The sequence below is a fragment of the Microcebus murinus genome, chromosome 21 (assembly GCF_040939455.1).
Source record: "Microcebus murinus isolate Inina chromosome 21, M.murinus_Inina_mat1.0, whole genome shotgun sequence".
In the NCBI taxonomy this organism is placed as follows: Eukaryota; Metazoa; Chordata; class Mammalia; order Primates; family Cheirogaleidae; genus Microcebus; species Microcebus murinus.
In genome coordinates, this window is record NC_134124.1 from 6540269 (window position 1) to 6555454 (window position 15186).

The following is a 15186-nucleotide window of genomic DNA, read 5'->3' on the forward strand; positions in this document are numbered from 1 at the left end:
GGAGAGAATCTAGATTTTAACTCAGATGTGACTCCAAAGCCCAGTGTTCTTAAACATGTGAACATTTTCAACCTTTTTTGCTTTTAACTTGAGAGCCCTTTTATAATAATATACCACCTTACCAACTCACTTGGAAATTTTTTGAAGCATTTTGTCATTCTTTAGGTGTGTTATAATAGAAGTGATTTTAGGTAAGGCATGTTGCTTTAGATTAATATATTATTAAAGATTGTTTTATAAAGTCAACTTAGGCCGGGCGCAGTGGCTCACGCCTGTAATCCTAGCACTCTGGGAGGCCCAGGCGGGCGGATTGCTCGAGGTCAGGAGTTCCAAACCAGCCTGAGCAAGAGCAAGACCCATCTCTACTATAAATAGAAAGAAAACTAATTGGCCAACTAATATGTATAGAAAAAATTAGCCGGGCATGGTGGTGCATGCCTGTAGTCCCAGCTATTCGGGAGGCTGAGGCAGTAGGATTGCTTGAGCCCAGGAGTCTGAGGTTGCTGTGAGCTAGGCTAACGCCACAGCACTCACTCTAGCCTGGGCAACAAAGTGAGACTCTGTCTCAAAAATAAATAAATAAATAAATAAAATGTATATATAAAGTCCACTTAGTTGCATTACAATATAAATAATGTAAAGTATATGAAGGCAAAATTATACTTTTTGGTTTCACAAGTGATGCGCACTTTATATTTGTTTTAAATTTCTTATTTAAGATAAGGCCAGGCGGCCTATAGTCACAGCACTCTGGGAAGCCAGATCGGGAAGATTGCTTGAGGTCAGGAGTCTGAGCAAGAGTGAGACCCACTCTTTACACTCTCTGCAAAAAATAGAAAAATTAGCCAGGTGTGGTGATGCATGCCTATCGTCTCAACCACTAGGGAGGCTGAGGCAAGAGGATCGCTTGAGCCCAGGAGTTTGAGATTTCAGTGATCTGTGATAACGCCCCTGCACTCTAGCCAGGACAACAGAGTAAGACCCTGTCTCAAAAAATTAAAAAAGGAAAAGAAAGAAAAAAAGCATGATTTTTTAGCAAACACAAAAATTACATTATATCATACATCTATCCATATATAAACCTTGAATATATACTGAATGAACACCAGCAAGTAGAATGAAACATAACTGTTTTTGGCATCAGGAATAGTTAAATAATACTTTTATGACCTATTCTTTAGAGTTCTTCCATTTCACCCTTTAAAAAATCAACTTCCTTATTTTTTTTTATTTATTTATTTTTTTTTGCTCTACCTACGGAGCTAGTGGGGCCCTTATTTTTATAATTGCATATCGTTTTGTTTTATTTTTAAATAACAAGAAAATAGAGAAGATTTCAAGATGCTTTTGGTAAGCAATTCTCTCCAAACAACACATTTTGAATGTAGCTAGTCTTTTGTTCCAATAAATGAAAAGTTAAATTGTATATAATTGTCATACTTTTTTTTACAATTTTTAAAAACATAATTGTCCAATAGTGTCATCACTTCATATTCTGTTTTTCTTTATGTAATGTTATATAGCATGTATTTCTCCACCACTACCATTCCTCCCACCCCCAATTTTCACATGGGCTTTGTAGTTTTCCATTTTTTTTTTTAGTGTAGTTTTTTTCTCTCTCTCTTTAGAGACAGGGTCTCACTATGCTGCCCAGGCTGGACTCAAAACTCCTGGGACTACAGCCATACCATAGCACCCAAATAAGCTATTCTTTTTTTTTAAACTCTGATCCTGTGACAGATTAATATAATACATAAGCATTCTTGAACACTAACTCCCTGCTAGGATCTTTACATATCTCATCACTAATCAATCCTCTTGACAAGCCTAAAAAGCAGGTATCATTATCCCTATTTTACAAAGCACAAAACAGACTCCGATGGACAACTTACCCTAGGCAACCTCAAGTTCTGTCCAACTAAAGCCTATATTCTCCCACTATATTCTCATAATGTTAAAAAAAATACTTCTTGGCCGGGCGCGGTGGCTCTCGCCTGTAATCCTAGCACTCTGGGAGGCCGAGGCGGGCGGATTGCTCGAGGTCAGGAGTTCGAAACCAGCCTGAGCAAGAGCGAGACCCTGTCTCTACTATAAATAGAAAGAAATTAATTGGCCAACTAATATATATAGAAAAAATTAGCCGGGCATGGTGGCATATGCCTGTAGTCCCAGCTACTCAGGAGGCTGAGGCAGAAGGATTGCTTGAGCCCAGGAGTTTGAGGTTGCTGTGAGCTAGGCTAACGCCAGGGCACTCACTCTAGCCTAGGCAACAAAGCGAGACTCTGTCTCAAAAAAAAAAAAAAAATACTTCTTATTTGTGTATTTTGCCATTTACAAATCATTTTCAAATGTTATTGAATCATTTTGTGAAATAGACATTATGTCCTTTTTCAAATGATAACAATACTGTACCTATTTTATAGAGTCATATAACAATTAGAGATATGTACACTTTGTGGGTACTGATATTTCTATGAGGAAATAGACATCACAATTTAAGGGTCACCAGCCATTCAGAGGTAAAGAAACCAGGACTCTTTGTTTCTATTACAAGCTTCTTTCCCCAAACATTGCTGCCACCTAGAAGCAGCCCAAGATTGGGATCCCGAGAAGCAGAAATCTGCCATGATCTAAATACATGAACAGAAATCTCACCCTCTCCTACTCTTTCTCCTCAATAGGCCATAGTTTTCCCCTCATAAAATGGCAGCACTGGCCAGGCGCAGTGGCTCACGCCTGTAATGCTAGCACTCTGGGAGGCTGAGGCGGGAGGATTGCTTGAGGTCAAGAGTTTGAAACCAGCCTGAGCAAGAGCGAGACCCCGTCTCTACTATAAATAGAAAAAAATTAATTGGCCAACTAATATATACAGAAAAAATTAGCCGGGCATGGTGGCGCATACCTGTAGTCCCAGCTACTCAGAGGGTGAGGCAGAAGAATTGCTTGAGCCCAGGAGTTTGAGGTTGCTATGAGCTAAGCTGACACCATGGCACTCTAGCCTGGGCAACAGAACCAGACTCTCTCTCTCTCTCTCTCTCTCTCTCTCTCTCTCTCTCTCTCTCTATATATATATATATATATATATATATATATATATATATATATATGAAAATTTTGTCAAAAAAAAAGAGAAACAAAAGGAAAAAGGGAGGGAAAGAAATTAACATTTATTTTAACTGCTTACTGGGCACTTTATTTTTTTTTTATTTTTATTTTTTTGAGACAGAGTCTCGCTTTGTTGCCCAAGCTACAGTGAGTGCCATGGCGTCAGCCTAGCGCACAGCAACCTCAAACTCCTGAGCTCAAGCAATCCTCCTGCCTCAGCCTCCCGAGTAGCTGGGACTACAGGCATGTGCCACCATGCCCGGCTAATTTTTTCTATATATATTAGTTGTCCAATTAATTTCTTTCTATTTATAGTAGAGACGAGGTCTCACTCTTGCTCAGGCTGGTTTGGAACTCCTGACCTCGAGCAATCTGCCTGCCTCAGCCTCCCAGATTGCTAGGATTACAGGCATGAGCCACGGCGTCCGGCTATTTTTATTTTTATTTTTTCTTGAGACAGAGTCTCGCTTTGTTGCCCAGGCTAGAGTGAGTGCCGGGGCATCAGCCTAGCTCACAGCAACCTCAAACTCCTGGACTCAAGCAATCCTACTGCCTCAACCTCCCAAGTAGCTGGGAATACAGGCATGTGCCACCATGCCCGGCTAATTTTTTCTATATATATTAGTTGGCCAATTAATTTCTTTCTATTTATAGTAGAGACGGGGTCTCACTCTTACTCAGACTGGTCTCAAACTCCTGACCTGGAGCAATCCTCCCGCCTCCCAAAGTGCTAGGATTACAGGTGTGAGCCACCGCCCCTGGCCTTAATGGGCACTTTAAGTGTCATTTCTTCTGATCCTCAACAACAGCCTTGTGTGATCAATCACTGGCTATCAGAATTGCGGGGGCAGAAAGGGGAGACAGATTAAAGCATAAAAATTGATTTAATCAAAGTTTTATGGCCAGAAGCAGTGGCGCATCCCTGTAATACCTGTACTTCAGGAGGCCGAGGCACGAGGATCACTTGAAGCTACAAGTTGAAGACCATCCTGGGCAGCAAAACTAGACCCCGTCTACAAAAAATTTAAAAATTAGCTAGGCGTGGCAGTCCATGCCTGTAGTTCCAACTACTTGGGAGGCTGAGGCAGGAGGATCACTTGAGGCCAGGAGTTTGAGGCTCTGGTGCACTATGATTACACCTGTGAAAGGTCACTGCACTCCAGCCTAGGCAACATTGTGACAGCCCCATCTCTTAAAAAAATTAAATAAAAAAAATAAAATTAAGAACTGGTCATATTCTATTTCTTAATCTGAGTAGTGGGTCATGGGTGTTTCTTTCAATATTCTTTAAACTATACTTGTCTACTGTATGGTATATATATATCTATATATATAAGCATACTTCTATACTGCATATGACATCAATATATTATGTTTCACAATTTAAAAAAAATAATTAAAAAACAAGAAGAAAGAATAAGATGGAGGCCGGGCACGGTGGCTCACGCCTGTAATCCTAGCACTCTGGGAGGCCGAGGCTGGCGGATTCCTCGAGGTCAGGAGTTCGAAACCAGCCTGAGCAAGAGCGAGACCCTGTCTCTATTATAAATAGAAAGAAATTAATTGGCCAACTAATATATATAGAAAAAATTAGCCGGGCATGGTGGCGCATGCCTATAGTCCCAGCTACTCGGGAGGCTGAGGCAGGAGGATTGCTTGAGCCCAGGAGATTGAGGTTGCTGTGAGCTAGGCTGACGCCATGGCACTCACTAGCCTGGGCAACAAAGCGAGACTCTGTCTCCAAAAAAATAAAAAATAAAAGGAGGAGAAGATGGAAAGCATTTCAAGCTGCGAAGCACATGACAGCTTTGGTAACAACTTTATCCGGCCCCATGCTGCCCCACTGAACGTTCTCCAGCTGCTCTTGGAAGAGTGTAGTCCGGTCAAGGTTTACCCACCTGAGGGCCTTCCTGGAAAATATTCTGTAGCCTTCTCCTGCTGTGATCCCAGATCTGTCCGACAGATGGCGCCATTCCCTCCCTCCCCACTCTTCAAAAGGCTTGATTGGAAAAGCTGTTGCTCAAAGCTGTATTGGACCGAACACCAGAGACCAAAGTAGCGTGAGGGCTGACTACTAGGGGAAGAACTCACTGAATCTAAACCCGGTGAGGACTGGAAAAACCAGTTTCTAGCAAGGTTTTTCGACTTCGGCATTATTGACATTTTGGGCTGGTTAATTCTTTGTTTGGGGGTGCAGGGGGTGTCCCTATATTCATTTAGCCATTACTTAGTCCCTACTGCGTGCCAAACTCTGGAAAGGGGCTGTTAAACGAGACAGTCAATCCCTAAAAAACGCTCAGGCATTTTTGTCTAGTGGGGGAGAAAGACAAAACAAACGATCCTACAAGGAGTTATTTAATAACAGTTATGATGAGTGCAGTGAAGGAAACGCTTAGGGAGCTATGACAGGAGACTTGTGCTAGGCTATGGGCAAAGATGACCACCAGTCCTGTGATTCCTGGACACATGCCCCTTTGCAATGTGACTTTGCACCAAGAAGTGAGTCCATATCCCTGCCTGCCTTTGAATTTGCATTAGCCCTGTGACTTGCTTTAACCAATAGCATGCAGTGAAAGTGATGTTGTGTGAGGTCTGAGCCTTGGCTACAAGGGACCTTGCAGCTTTAACTTTTGCCCTCTTGCTGTCCTGAAGACACCAGGTAAGGAAGCCCCGGATTAGCCTCCCAGCTATGCCAGACATTCCAGCTGCTCCAGTGGTTCCCACTATTCTGGCTGAAGCTCCAGACATATGAGTGAGGCTTTGCAGGACCAGCCAGCACCCAGGCAACCCGACAACTGAGTGCAGCTGCAGAGGTGACCCCCGGCAGGACTGAATCCAGCCAAAATTGCAGAATCATGAGCAAATGCTTGGTTGGGATGGTTTATTATGCAGCGATAGACAACCAATACAAGACCCTAACCTGGTCTAGAGGTAGGGGTGTATGTCAGGGAACCTTCCTTGAAGAAATTAGCTTTAAGCTGAGACCTGGAGGATAAGTGGGAGACAGCCTGGTAGGGCCTGAGGGAAGTGCATCCAGGCAGCAGAGACAACAGTTTGAGGGCCTTGAGCTAAAAAAGAACTATATATATTTATATATCTGAGGACCTAAGCAGGGAAAAGGCAGCACAAGATGGTCTGAAGAGAGAGACAAGCCCAGCAGTGTAGTCAATGACCAATGAGTGGGATGCTTTACCCACCACCCAGCTCTATGCCTGAAATGACTTTTAGTTTTTATCACATTCTGGATACATCCATGGGCTGTGTCAAGCATGTAAATTTCATCCACTATGTATGTTGGAGAATTAAAAGGTTGAAAATACACATGGTCATTAACCTGCCTCCCAGAAGCTTTGGGAAAGGTTGAGTCATACTCTTCTGGGGATGAACGATATGAAGATGACAAGGCAGCCTGAGCACAGGGAAAAAATGTATTTTTAATAGCTATGATGACCATCAAAGCTATTATGGCCCCATCTTCACTGATCTAAGCTCATACTTAAAAGGAAATTTACTTGAAAAGCCTTTTCTTTGCATAATGGAAAAGCAGTCTTGTCCAATTCCATCTCCCCAAGGTAATGGCCCCAGGATGTAATGGGAGGCCTCGCTGCCAGCTCTGCTCCAGGGGGTCCCAGCCTGTGTGGCCTAGCCTGGGTACACCCTCTCCCCAGTGTCCTTCATCCCTATTACTCAGTAAAGTTCCTCTAGGATGCCTCACCTCCAAGGTCACTGCTAAGAACTGTTAGAAAGAGGGAGAATCGATCGGACTGACATCATTGTGTTGCTCACACGCTGTCCAGGGAAGATGATGCAACGGGAGCTCCCCTGCAAGGCTTCCCATCAGGCAGGCCGGAAGGGTCACGTGCCACTCACCCCTATGCTAGGGCCACCTGCTGATGCCAGAGGGCTGAGGAGGAGGGCAGGCTGAGCCCCCCCAAGCTGACTGCTGTGGCTCCGTCCTTATCTCATCAAGCAGAGGGTCCCACTGTTAGTCATTACCAAAGAGGGGGGTGTTTACATTTTTTAAAATACAAAAGTAAACATTGAGAATAATAAAATATTAATAAGTTATAACACAATTAAGAAAACTGACAGATACCATAAGCATTACAAAATGGGGGGGAGGGTAATCACAATGTTTTTTGTTAATTAACTGCCTGGCAAACCTCAGAGTATATTTTCCCCCTATATTTTAAGCTACAAACTTTTTTTTTTTTTTAATTTTAACCCTTTCACTTTACCAACACTGGCTTTCAAGAGTTTCCTTTTATTTTTCCTGTTCCTGGGTTTTTTGGGTTTTTGAGTCAAGGTATAAGATAAAATAAAATGTGAAATGTACAGTGATCTTAAGTGTACAGTTCTATTAAAGTTTTTACATATGCACATACCCAAATAACTACCACCCAAATGAAGATCTAGAATATTTTTGGTAGGAGTTTACTCCTAACCCAGTTTTATTACAAATAATACTATTTTTTTAAACACCAACTGAGTTCCAGGTATTAGGCTAAATGCTTTATGTGCATGATATCATTTGATCCTTGCAACAAAGTACTATTAGCATCTCCATTTTACAGACAAAGAAACTGAGCCTTTGAGAATTTAAATGGCTTGCAAAAGGTCACCCACAGAAGCAGGTATCAGAGTGGCACTCGAACCCAGGCCTGCCAGACTCCAAGGCCCATGTGCCTAACCACTGCCATAGCATGGGCACCTGTTAGAACCACTTCCCAGTAACCTCTTGCCTCCTGTATTTCGTTTTATTTTGCTTATGTTCTCAGGAACCTCTAGGCTCCCCTTTAAAACTTGGATGGAACAATCTCCACTCTCAGCATACCGCAGCCCACAAGCTCAGTGCATAATTCCTGCCTTTTGAAGAAGACAACAGAGGACCCTCAAACAGCCTGGCGTTTCCGGAGGCGACAGTGGCCATTCTGTGGACTTGTGTGCCCTACAGGACAAAACAGCACAGCCCTTATGCTCCCCCAGGGTCCACAAGTGTAGAAATCACAGCTCAGACCCAAGAACACTCTTTTTATCTGAAGCTAAAGTGGAAAAGTCATGGGCTTTGGAGTCAGACAGTCCTCAGTTCAAGTCCTATTTCAGCTACTTCCTAGCCAAGTGACCACGAGCAATGTACTTTATCTCTTAGAATGGCAGTTTTCTCACCTGGAATAGGAGGATGTTAAAATAAGCTTTCTTATAGGATTGTTTTGAGGATGATTTTCCAACAGGTACAGGGGCCAGGGTCTTTTCACACTTGACAGATTCCCAGCTGGTTCCCGGTCAGGAATGAATCAACCACAATACATTTAGGAGAGGCAGGAAATAAAAACAAGGGGTAGGGGATAAGAAGGGGACCAGGAAGATGAAAGATCTGTGCTGAGAGTGGCTGAGATACCAGTGGGGAGTCTTGAGCTGGCACCGTGGACTCAGCATCGAACCTTTGCCGGGGCAGCCTAGCCGCTGGACATTCAGGCCTCTCCTGTCTTTGGATGGCTTCCCAGACAGCTCACGACTCACACCAGCCTGCCTCAAGGCCCACCTGGATGTTGGAGGCTAATGAAATCCCCCTTCCTCCTTCTCTCCTTCTCTGCCTTCCAAGCTGAGACTGGTCCCAGGCTGACCCAGGTCCTACAGACACATGTCTACAGTGGTACTATCATACTGTAGGTGGCTTCATGACCTTCTTGGAGGGGCCAGTCAATGGCAGATGACCATCCCATCCACATTGCCCTAATAAGAAGAAAAACCATAAGTTTCTATTTATTGAGCAGCATCAGGGGTATATGTGCACATGCACGTAAGCACTAATTACTTTAAGTGTTAGAAAACTAATTTTTCTCTAACTAAACTAATTTTTAGTTTTCTCTAACACTTACAACAACCCTGGGAGGGAAATGATATTTCCTTCTTTTCATACATGAGGAAAGTGCGGCTCTGAGAAGTTAACAGCAATGGCACAAAGCTAGTGGGTGACCAAACCCAGGTTTATCGCTAAAGCCTTGTTGTCTTAACCAGTACATTCTCATTTAAATTAACCTTTTATAGTAAATATTAATGTTCCAAGATCATAGATGAAGAAACTAAGGCGCAGAGAAATTTAAGAAACCACTCTGCAATCAATCACACAATTATTCATTTGCCCCATTAACTGTCTGTTTGCTAATCTCCCACGTCCCTGTCGGCTGCCTATATAGAGCCCATCATTTGCTGCCTCAGATGGGAGCTGGCTGGGTAAATGTCTGGGCCTCCCTCCTAATCCCCAGTGGCTGCCAGAGCCTCTGCTCAGCCCTTGCCTTTGAAGGTCCCTTGGGCCCAAAGAAGTGTGATGACCTCAGATTGTGCCAAAGGCAATAATCAGAAACTGCCAGCATCCAGCCTGGGGTAGCAGCCAGAAGGCCCCAGAGCAAGTCTGATTTAATCCTATAATGGAATGTGACTCAGATAAGGCTTTTATCAGCCCCTCCTGGGCTGTGGAACAAAAAGACCATCCCAAATTCAAGAAAGGACACTTTCCACTGTCCTGGGGCTGCCCGGAGGTCCCCGAAAGCTTTCCCCCACTCGAAGGTCCAGAAGAAAGTAGAGGTGGTATCCAGGGGCATTTGACCCAGATTTTCAGGACTGAAAGAAGAGGGAGGAGAAAAGGAAGCTGGGGATTCCACACATTCAGGCAAGGAGGGCAGCAACTCTAATAACACTTAAAATAATAGCAATAACAATAATAACAGCTGAGGCTGGGCGTGGTGGCTCATGCCTATAATCCTAGCACTCTAGAAGGCCAAGGTGGGAGGTTCACTGGAGGTCAGGAGTTCGAAACCAGCCTGAGCAAGAGTGAGACCCCCGTCTCTACTAAAAATAGAAAAATTAGCTGGGCATGGTGGTGCACACCTGTGGTCCCAGCTACTCAGAAGCCTAAGGCAGGAGGATCCCTTGAGCCCAGAAGTTTGAGGTTGCTGTGAACTAGGTTGATACCACGGCACTCTAGCTGGGGCAACAGAGCGAGACTGTCTCAAAAAATAATAATAATAATAACAGTTGTTATTTATTAGGCCCTATGCTAAGCATTTAAGTGCATTATCTCACAGAGCCCTCACAAAGTGCCTGTACAGTATCATTTTTATTACAGAAGAAGAAATCAGACTCAGGCAGGTAAGTTACCTGCCCAAGGTCACACATTTGCTAAAGTGGCAGAGCTGGACTTTACCCCTAAATCTGCCTGATTCCACTGCCCTCCAGCCTCACTGTGGTGCTGATTGCTGGTACACAATCACTATGGCTCCCGCACTGCTTCACCCCCTGAATCTCTGTTTGCCAGGACCTCACATACTTCCCCTCTTCCTGGACGAATTCCAGGAAGCTTTATGAAACCACAAGCTGCTGCCTCCCCATCACCCTAAAAGAGAGGAAATAAAGGATAAAGTCAGGTGACCTGACCAATCAGGAGTAGAGGGGCTACCCACCCACTACCTCCCAACTCCCAGGGGCAGCCACACCAAAGGCAAAGTGGAGTCTGGCCTTCTGCCAATTGCTTTCTCTGTCCCTCTCTCCCTCCCCCAGCCCCAGCCTCTCCACCCTCACTTCTCATTTTTTTCCTAGATCGACTACTTTCCAGGCTCTTACCCCACTGGTCTTGTTCATTCAAGAATACTTCTAAGTACCCACTGTTAGCAATAGATAGGAGATTCACCTCCCTTGCCAGAAAGGAACATGTACAATGCAATATTAATAGTAATAACAGCTAACACTTACTGAGCACTTACTACGTGCCAGTCACTTTTTTTTCATCTTGAGCTGAAAAATGCAGGCAGAATGAATAAGAGCTTTTATGTCAACTACAATGAGACTAAGTCAGACATGGGAAGGGATCTAATATTCCATGAGCTTTCTCTGTGTCAAGCCCAGTACCTCTCAGGAGGCAGGAGGGTGTGATAACAAAGAACATGGACTCTGAGCTCAGGCAGACCAGGGTCTGAGGTCAGCTCCATCACAGGCCAGCTGTGCCTTTATAGACAAGCGAATTCTGAGTCTCAGTTTCTTCATCTATAGAATTTAAGTAATGACAGTTCTTATCTCCTAGGGTTGATTAAAAAAATGATGTGTCTAAAGTGCTTAGCAAAATCCCTGACCCATAACAACGTATGGTGATTATTACTTATTAAAATAATGCCAAGGTGAAATAGGTAAATAATTGCAAACTCTTTTAAGCTCTTCAAACATAAGCAGGATTTTTTTTTTTTTAATTACATGATTGTAGTTCATTGGACTTAAAACTATTGTGCAATTTAGGACTGATGGGTCCAGGGCTTTCCACATTGCTCTGTCTGCTCTTGGAAGCATCGGTGGTGGGAGCTGTTATAATAGAAATTGATCAAGGTGAGCACTTACATTACTAGGCGTAAAGTCGTGGCTTTGGGCATGAATTATGACTGGGAGAGTCAGAAGGGCAGCATTTTGGGATGTTTGCCTCATGTGCTGTTTTGTTAAGGTTGCCATAACACAGTACAAGAAACTGGGTGGCTAAACGACAGAAAGTTATTGTCTCACGGTTCTGGAGGCTACAAGTCCAAACTCAAGGTGTTGGCAGAGTGGGCTCCTTCCTTCTGAGGGCTGTGAGGGAGAACCTGTTCCACGCCTCTCCCCCAGCTTCCCAAGGTTCGCTGGCAATCTTTGGCGCTTCTTGGCTTGCGGAAGCACCACCTTGACCTCTGCATTTCTCCTCACAGAGCCCTAACCGTATGTGCGTGTGTTTCCGATTATTTATTTTTGGTCCCGCAGCCGCCCCACTGGCGAGCTGAATCTGGCCCCAGATCGCACCAGGCGCTGAGCTGCTCGGTGCTCGAGCGCTGGGCTGGCGCCACAAGCACCCCGCCGGCACCGAGGGCGGCCGCCCCGCCCGAAGCCCGCCCGCGCGCGGCTCCGCTCGTCGCACGCCACGCGACCCGCTCTCCCAGCCGCGCTCCACGCCACCCTCTGCGAGGCGGCAGCGCGGCCCCGCCAAACACTCATTGAAAACCTGTCGCCTTCCAGGAGCCACTGCCAGGAAGAGGGCAAACCCCTGGGCCTCTACCCCCAGCATTACTTGGTCTTCGTCCCAGTATTCACAAAATATCACCCCCACTCCCAAAAGAAACCTCAAAAAGGTAAGCCTAAACATTTCTTTGTAATTTCCCCCTTTTTATAAGGACACAAGTCTTACTGAATTAGGGGTCCTCCCTACTACAGTAGGACCCAGTCTTAATTAACTCCATCTGCAATGACTCTTTCCAAATAAGGTCACGATCTAAGGTACTGGGGGTTAACACTGCCACATTTGAATTTTTGCTGGGACAATTCAACCTACAATACTTCAGGACTTCCTTTTTTGTTTGTTTTATTTAATTAATTTTTATTTTATTTATTTATTTTGAAACAGAGTCTTGTTCCCTTGCCAGGGCTGGAGTGCTGTGGCATCAGCCTAGCTCACAGCCGCCTCAAACTCCTGGGGTCAAGCAATCCTCCTGAGTAGCTGGGACTGCAGGCATGTGCCACCACACCTGGCTAATTTTTTCTATTTTTAGTAGAGACGGGGGTCTTACTCTTGCTCAGGCTGGTCTTGAACTCCTGAGCTCAAGTAGTCCTCCTACCTCAGCCTCCCAGAGTGCTAGGATTATAGGTATGAGCCATGGTACCTGGCCAAGACTTCTTAACTAGGCTCATAAACTTAAACTGTTAAAAATTTTAGAATTGGTGGATGTTTCCTCTTGTGGCCATGTTGAACTTCTATGTTCATGAATTTCTCTTCTCCATCCTTCTCAAAAATCACCATTTTACTTTCTGAAGCTTTCAAACTGCTTTTGAGTCCTGTGATGACCATACTGAGAACTCAACATTTATTCAGAGAATGTATTGGCAATTTACAATGGCATTAAGTTTTGAGAAAACCATAGTGTCCAAGATTCAGTCCCTATCCTCAAAAAGCTAGTCATGTTGATTCTAGAGTAATTGCTTTCATTTTAATTTAATTCAAGAGCATTTCCTTTAAAATTCAGCTTCAGCAGCAAGCCTTGTCATATTTTCATGTCACAGCCAGGCACAGTGACACACACCTGTACTTTCAGCTACTCATGAAGTTGAGGCAGGAGGGTCACTTGAGCCCAGGAGTTCCAGGCTGCAGTGGGCTAGGATCTCACCGCTGCACTCCAGTCTGGGCAACCAGAGTGAGACCCATCTCTTTAAAACAACAACAAAAAAATTGGTCTGACAAATTTTTGTTTACCAGTTTACTTAAGTGAGGGCATGTTTTGAATTTATAAACTCATTTCTAAGAAGACTACCTGAGTTTTTTTTTTTTTTTCCTTTGAGGTGAAGCTGTGATACTGAGTTTTTTTGTTTGTTTGTTTTGAGACAGAGTCTCACTTTGTTGCCCAGGCAAGAGTGAGTGCCATGGCATCAGCCTAGCTCACAGCAACCTCAAACTCCTGGGCTCAAGCAATCCTGCTGCCTCAGCCTCCCGAGTAGCTGAGACTACAGGCATGCGCCACCATGCCCGGCTCATTTTTTCTATATATATTAGTTGGCCAATTAATTTCTTTCTATTTATAGTAGAGATGGGGTCTCGTTCTTGCTCAGGCTGGTTTTGAACTCCTGACCTAGAGCGATCCTCCCGCCTCGGACTCCCAGAGTGCTAGGATTACAGGCGTGAGCCACTGCACCCGGTCCTACCTGAGTTTTTTAAGAAGCATTTTTACCCCATAAAGGGACAAATCATTGCCCCTATTCTAATCTAGTCTCTTTTGGCTGCAAGAGAAAGAGATGCACCTATGCTAGCACAGGTAAAGGTAGGCACTAGTGGTTGGGCATGGGCTACACAGACTCAAAGGACAAGAAATTAGCATAGCTAGGCCTCTAGGAACTGAAAAGTCATCAGGAACAGGACCATTTCCTTATTTTCACAGAGGTTAGAGCTCAATGGTTTCTTATTTGTATTTCTCTATATACCTTTCCATACCAGTTTCCTCAGCTTATCCATCAACTTTACACAGCAAAATGGTGGTATTGGTTCTGGAGGCTGTAGGACCCACTGCAATTTACTGGTCCAGTTCCCAGGAGAGGGATCTAGTTTGTCCAGCTTTGGTTACGTATTCACCCTTGGTCCAATCAATAGTGGTCAAGGGGACAGAGTCATATGATACAAACATGGCTGCCCAAGTCTAGCTTTCTGGCAGGCACTATGAATGGGAAGAGTTCTTGGAGAAGTGGACAATGGGTGACAAATCAAAGCATTATACCAGAGGGTTCTGAAGACTATAACGACCTACTTAACCAGACTCCCTATTTTGTTCCAAGATATCAGCTGACAGATACATTTGTGAACAATATTAATAATGTCTGCTATTTCTTAAACTCTTACCTTAGTGTCTAATTTAATCTTCACAACAATCCTTCCAGTTAGGCATTATTATTCCTGCCTTACAACGATGAGGCACTTGAGGCTCAGAAAGGTTAAGTGAGAAGTAGTCAAGTCAGCAGTGAGCTGGCATTGAAACCTGGGTCTGTTCGCTCCAAATCCTGTGCTCTTTAACTTCCAGGGATAGGAGGCTTATGCAGTTGTGATAAAGAGCAGTTTTCAGTTGCTGAACTAGCTTAAAACCATAATTTGAAATATATTTGTATGGCCTACAAACTTCCTTAAATTGCATTTCTGTCAATGACTCACATAAGCCTGCGGTAATATATGCGCAGTCAAGAGTAGGCTCAAATGAAGGGGCTTGTCCAGGGGCACAGTTGGGACTCCCTGCCCAGGCTCCAGGTGTGGTGGCTGAAGACCTGACTTGTCATCTGCACTTGTTCAGTGATCAAGGGCAGTTTCTTGACCTCCACAGACTCCCTAGTCTTCAGGTTCTCCCCAGTCACTGGGGATTGTGTGGGCTAAGCAGCTCTTCTCCCAAACTCCCCTCCACCCCGTGCCCTCCCCCAGCAAACTTTGACCTCTCCCGCCCCTTTGCAGGTAATAGGAGCTGGTCCCCACCCCCAGCCCCCACGTTCAGTAAGGAAAGCACAACAAGGATTTCTGGTTCAGGGAGAAAACTACTTCCTTTACAC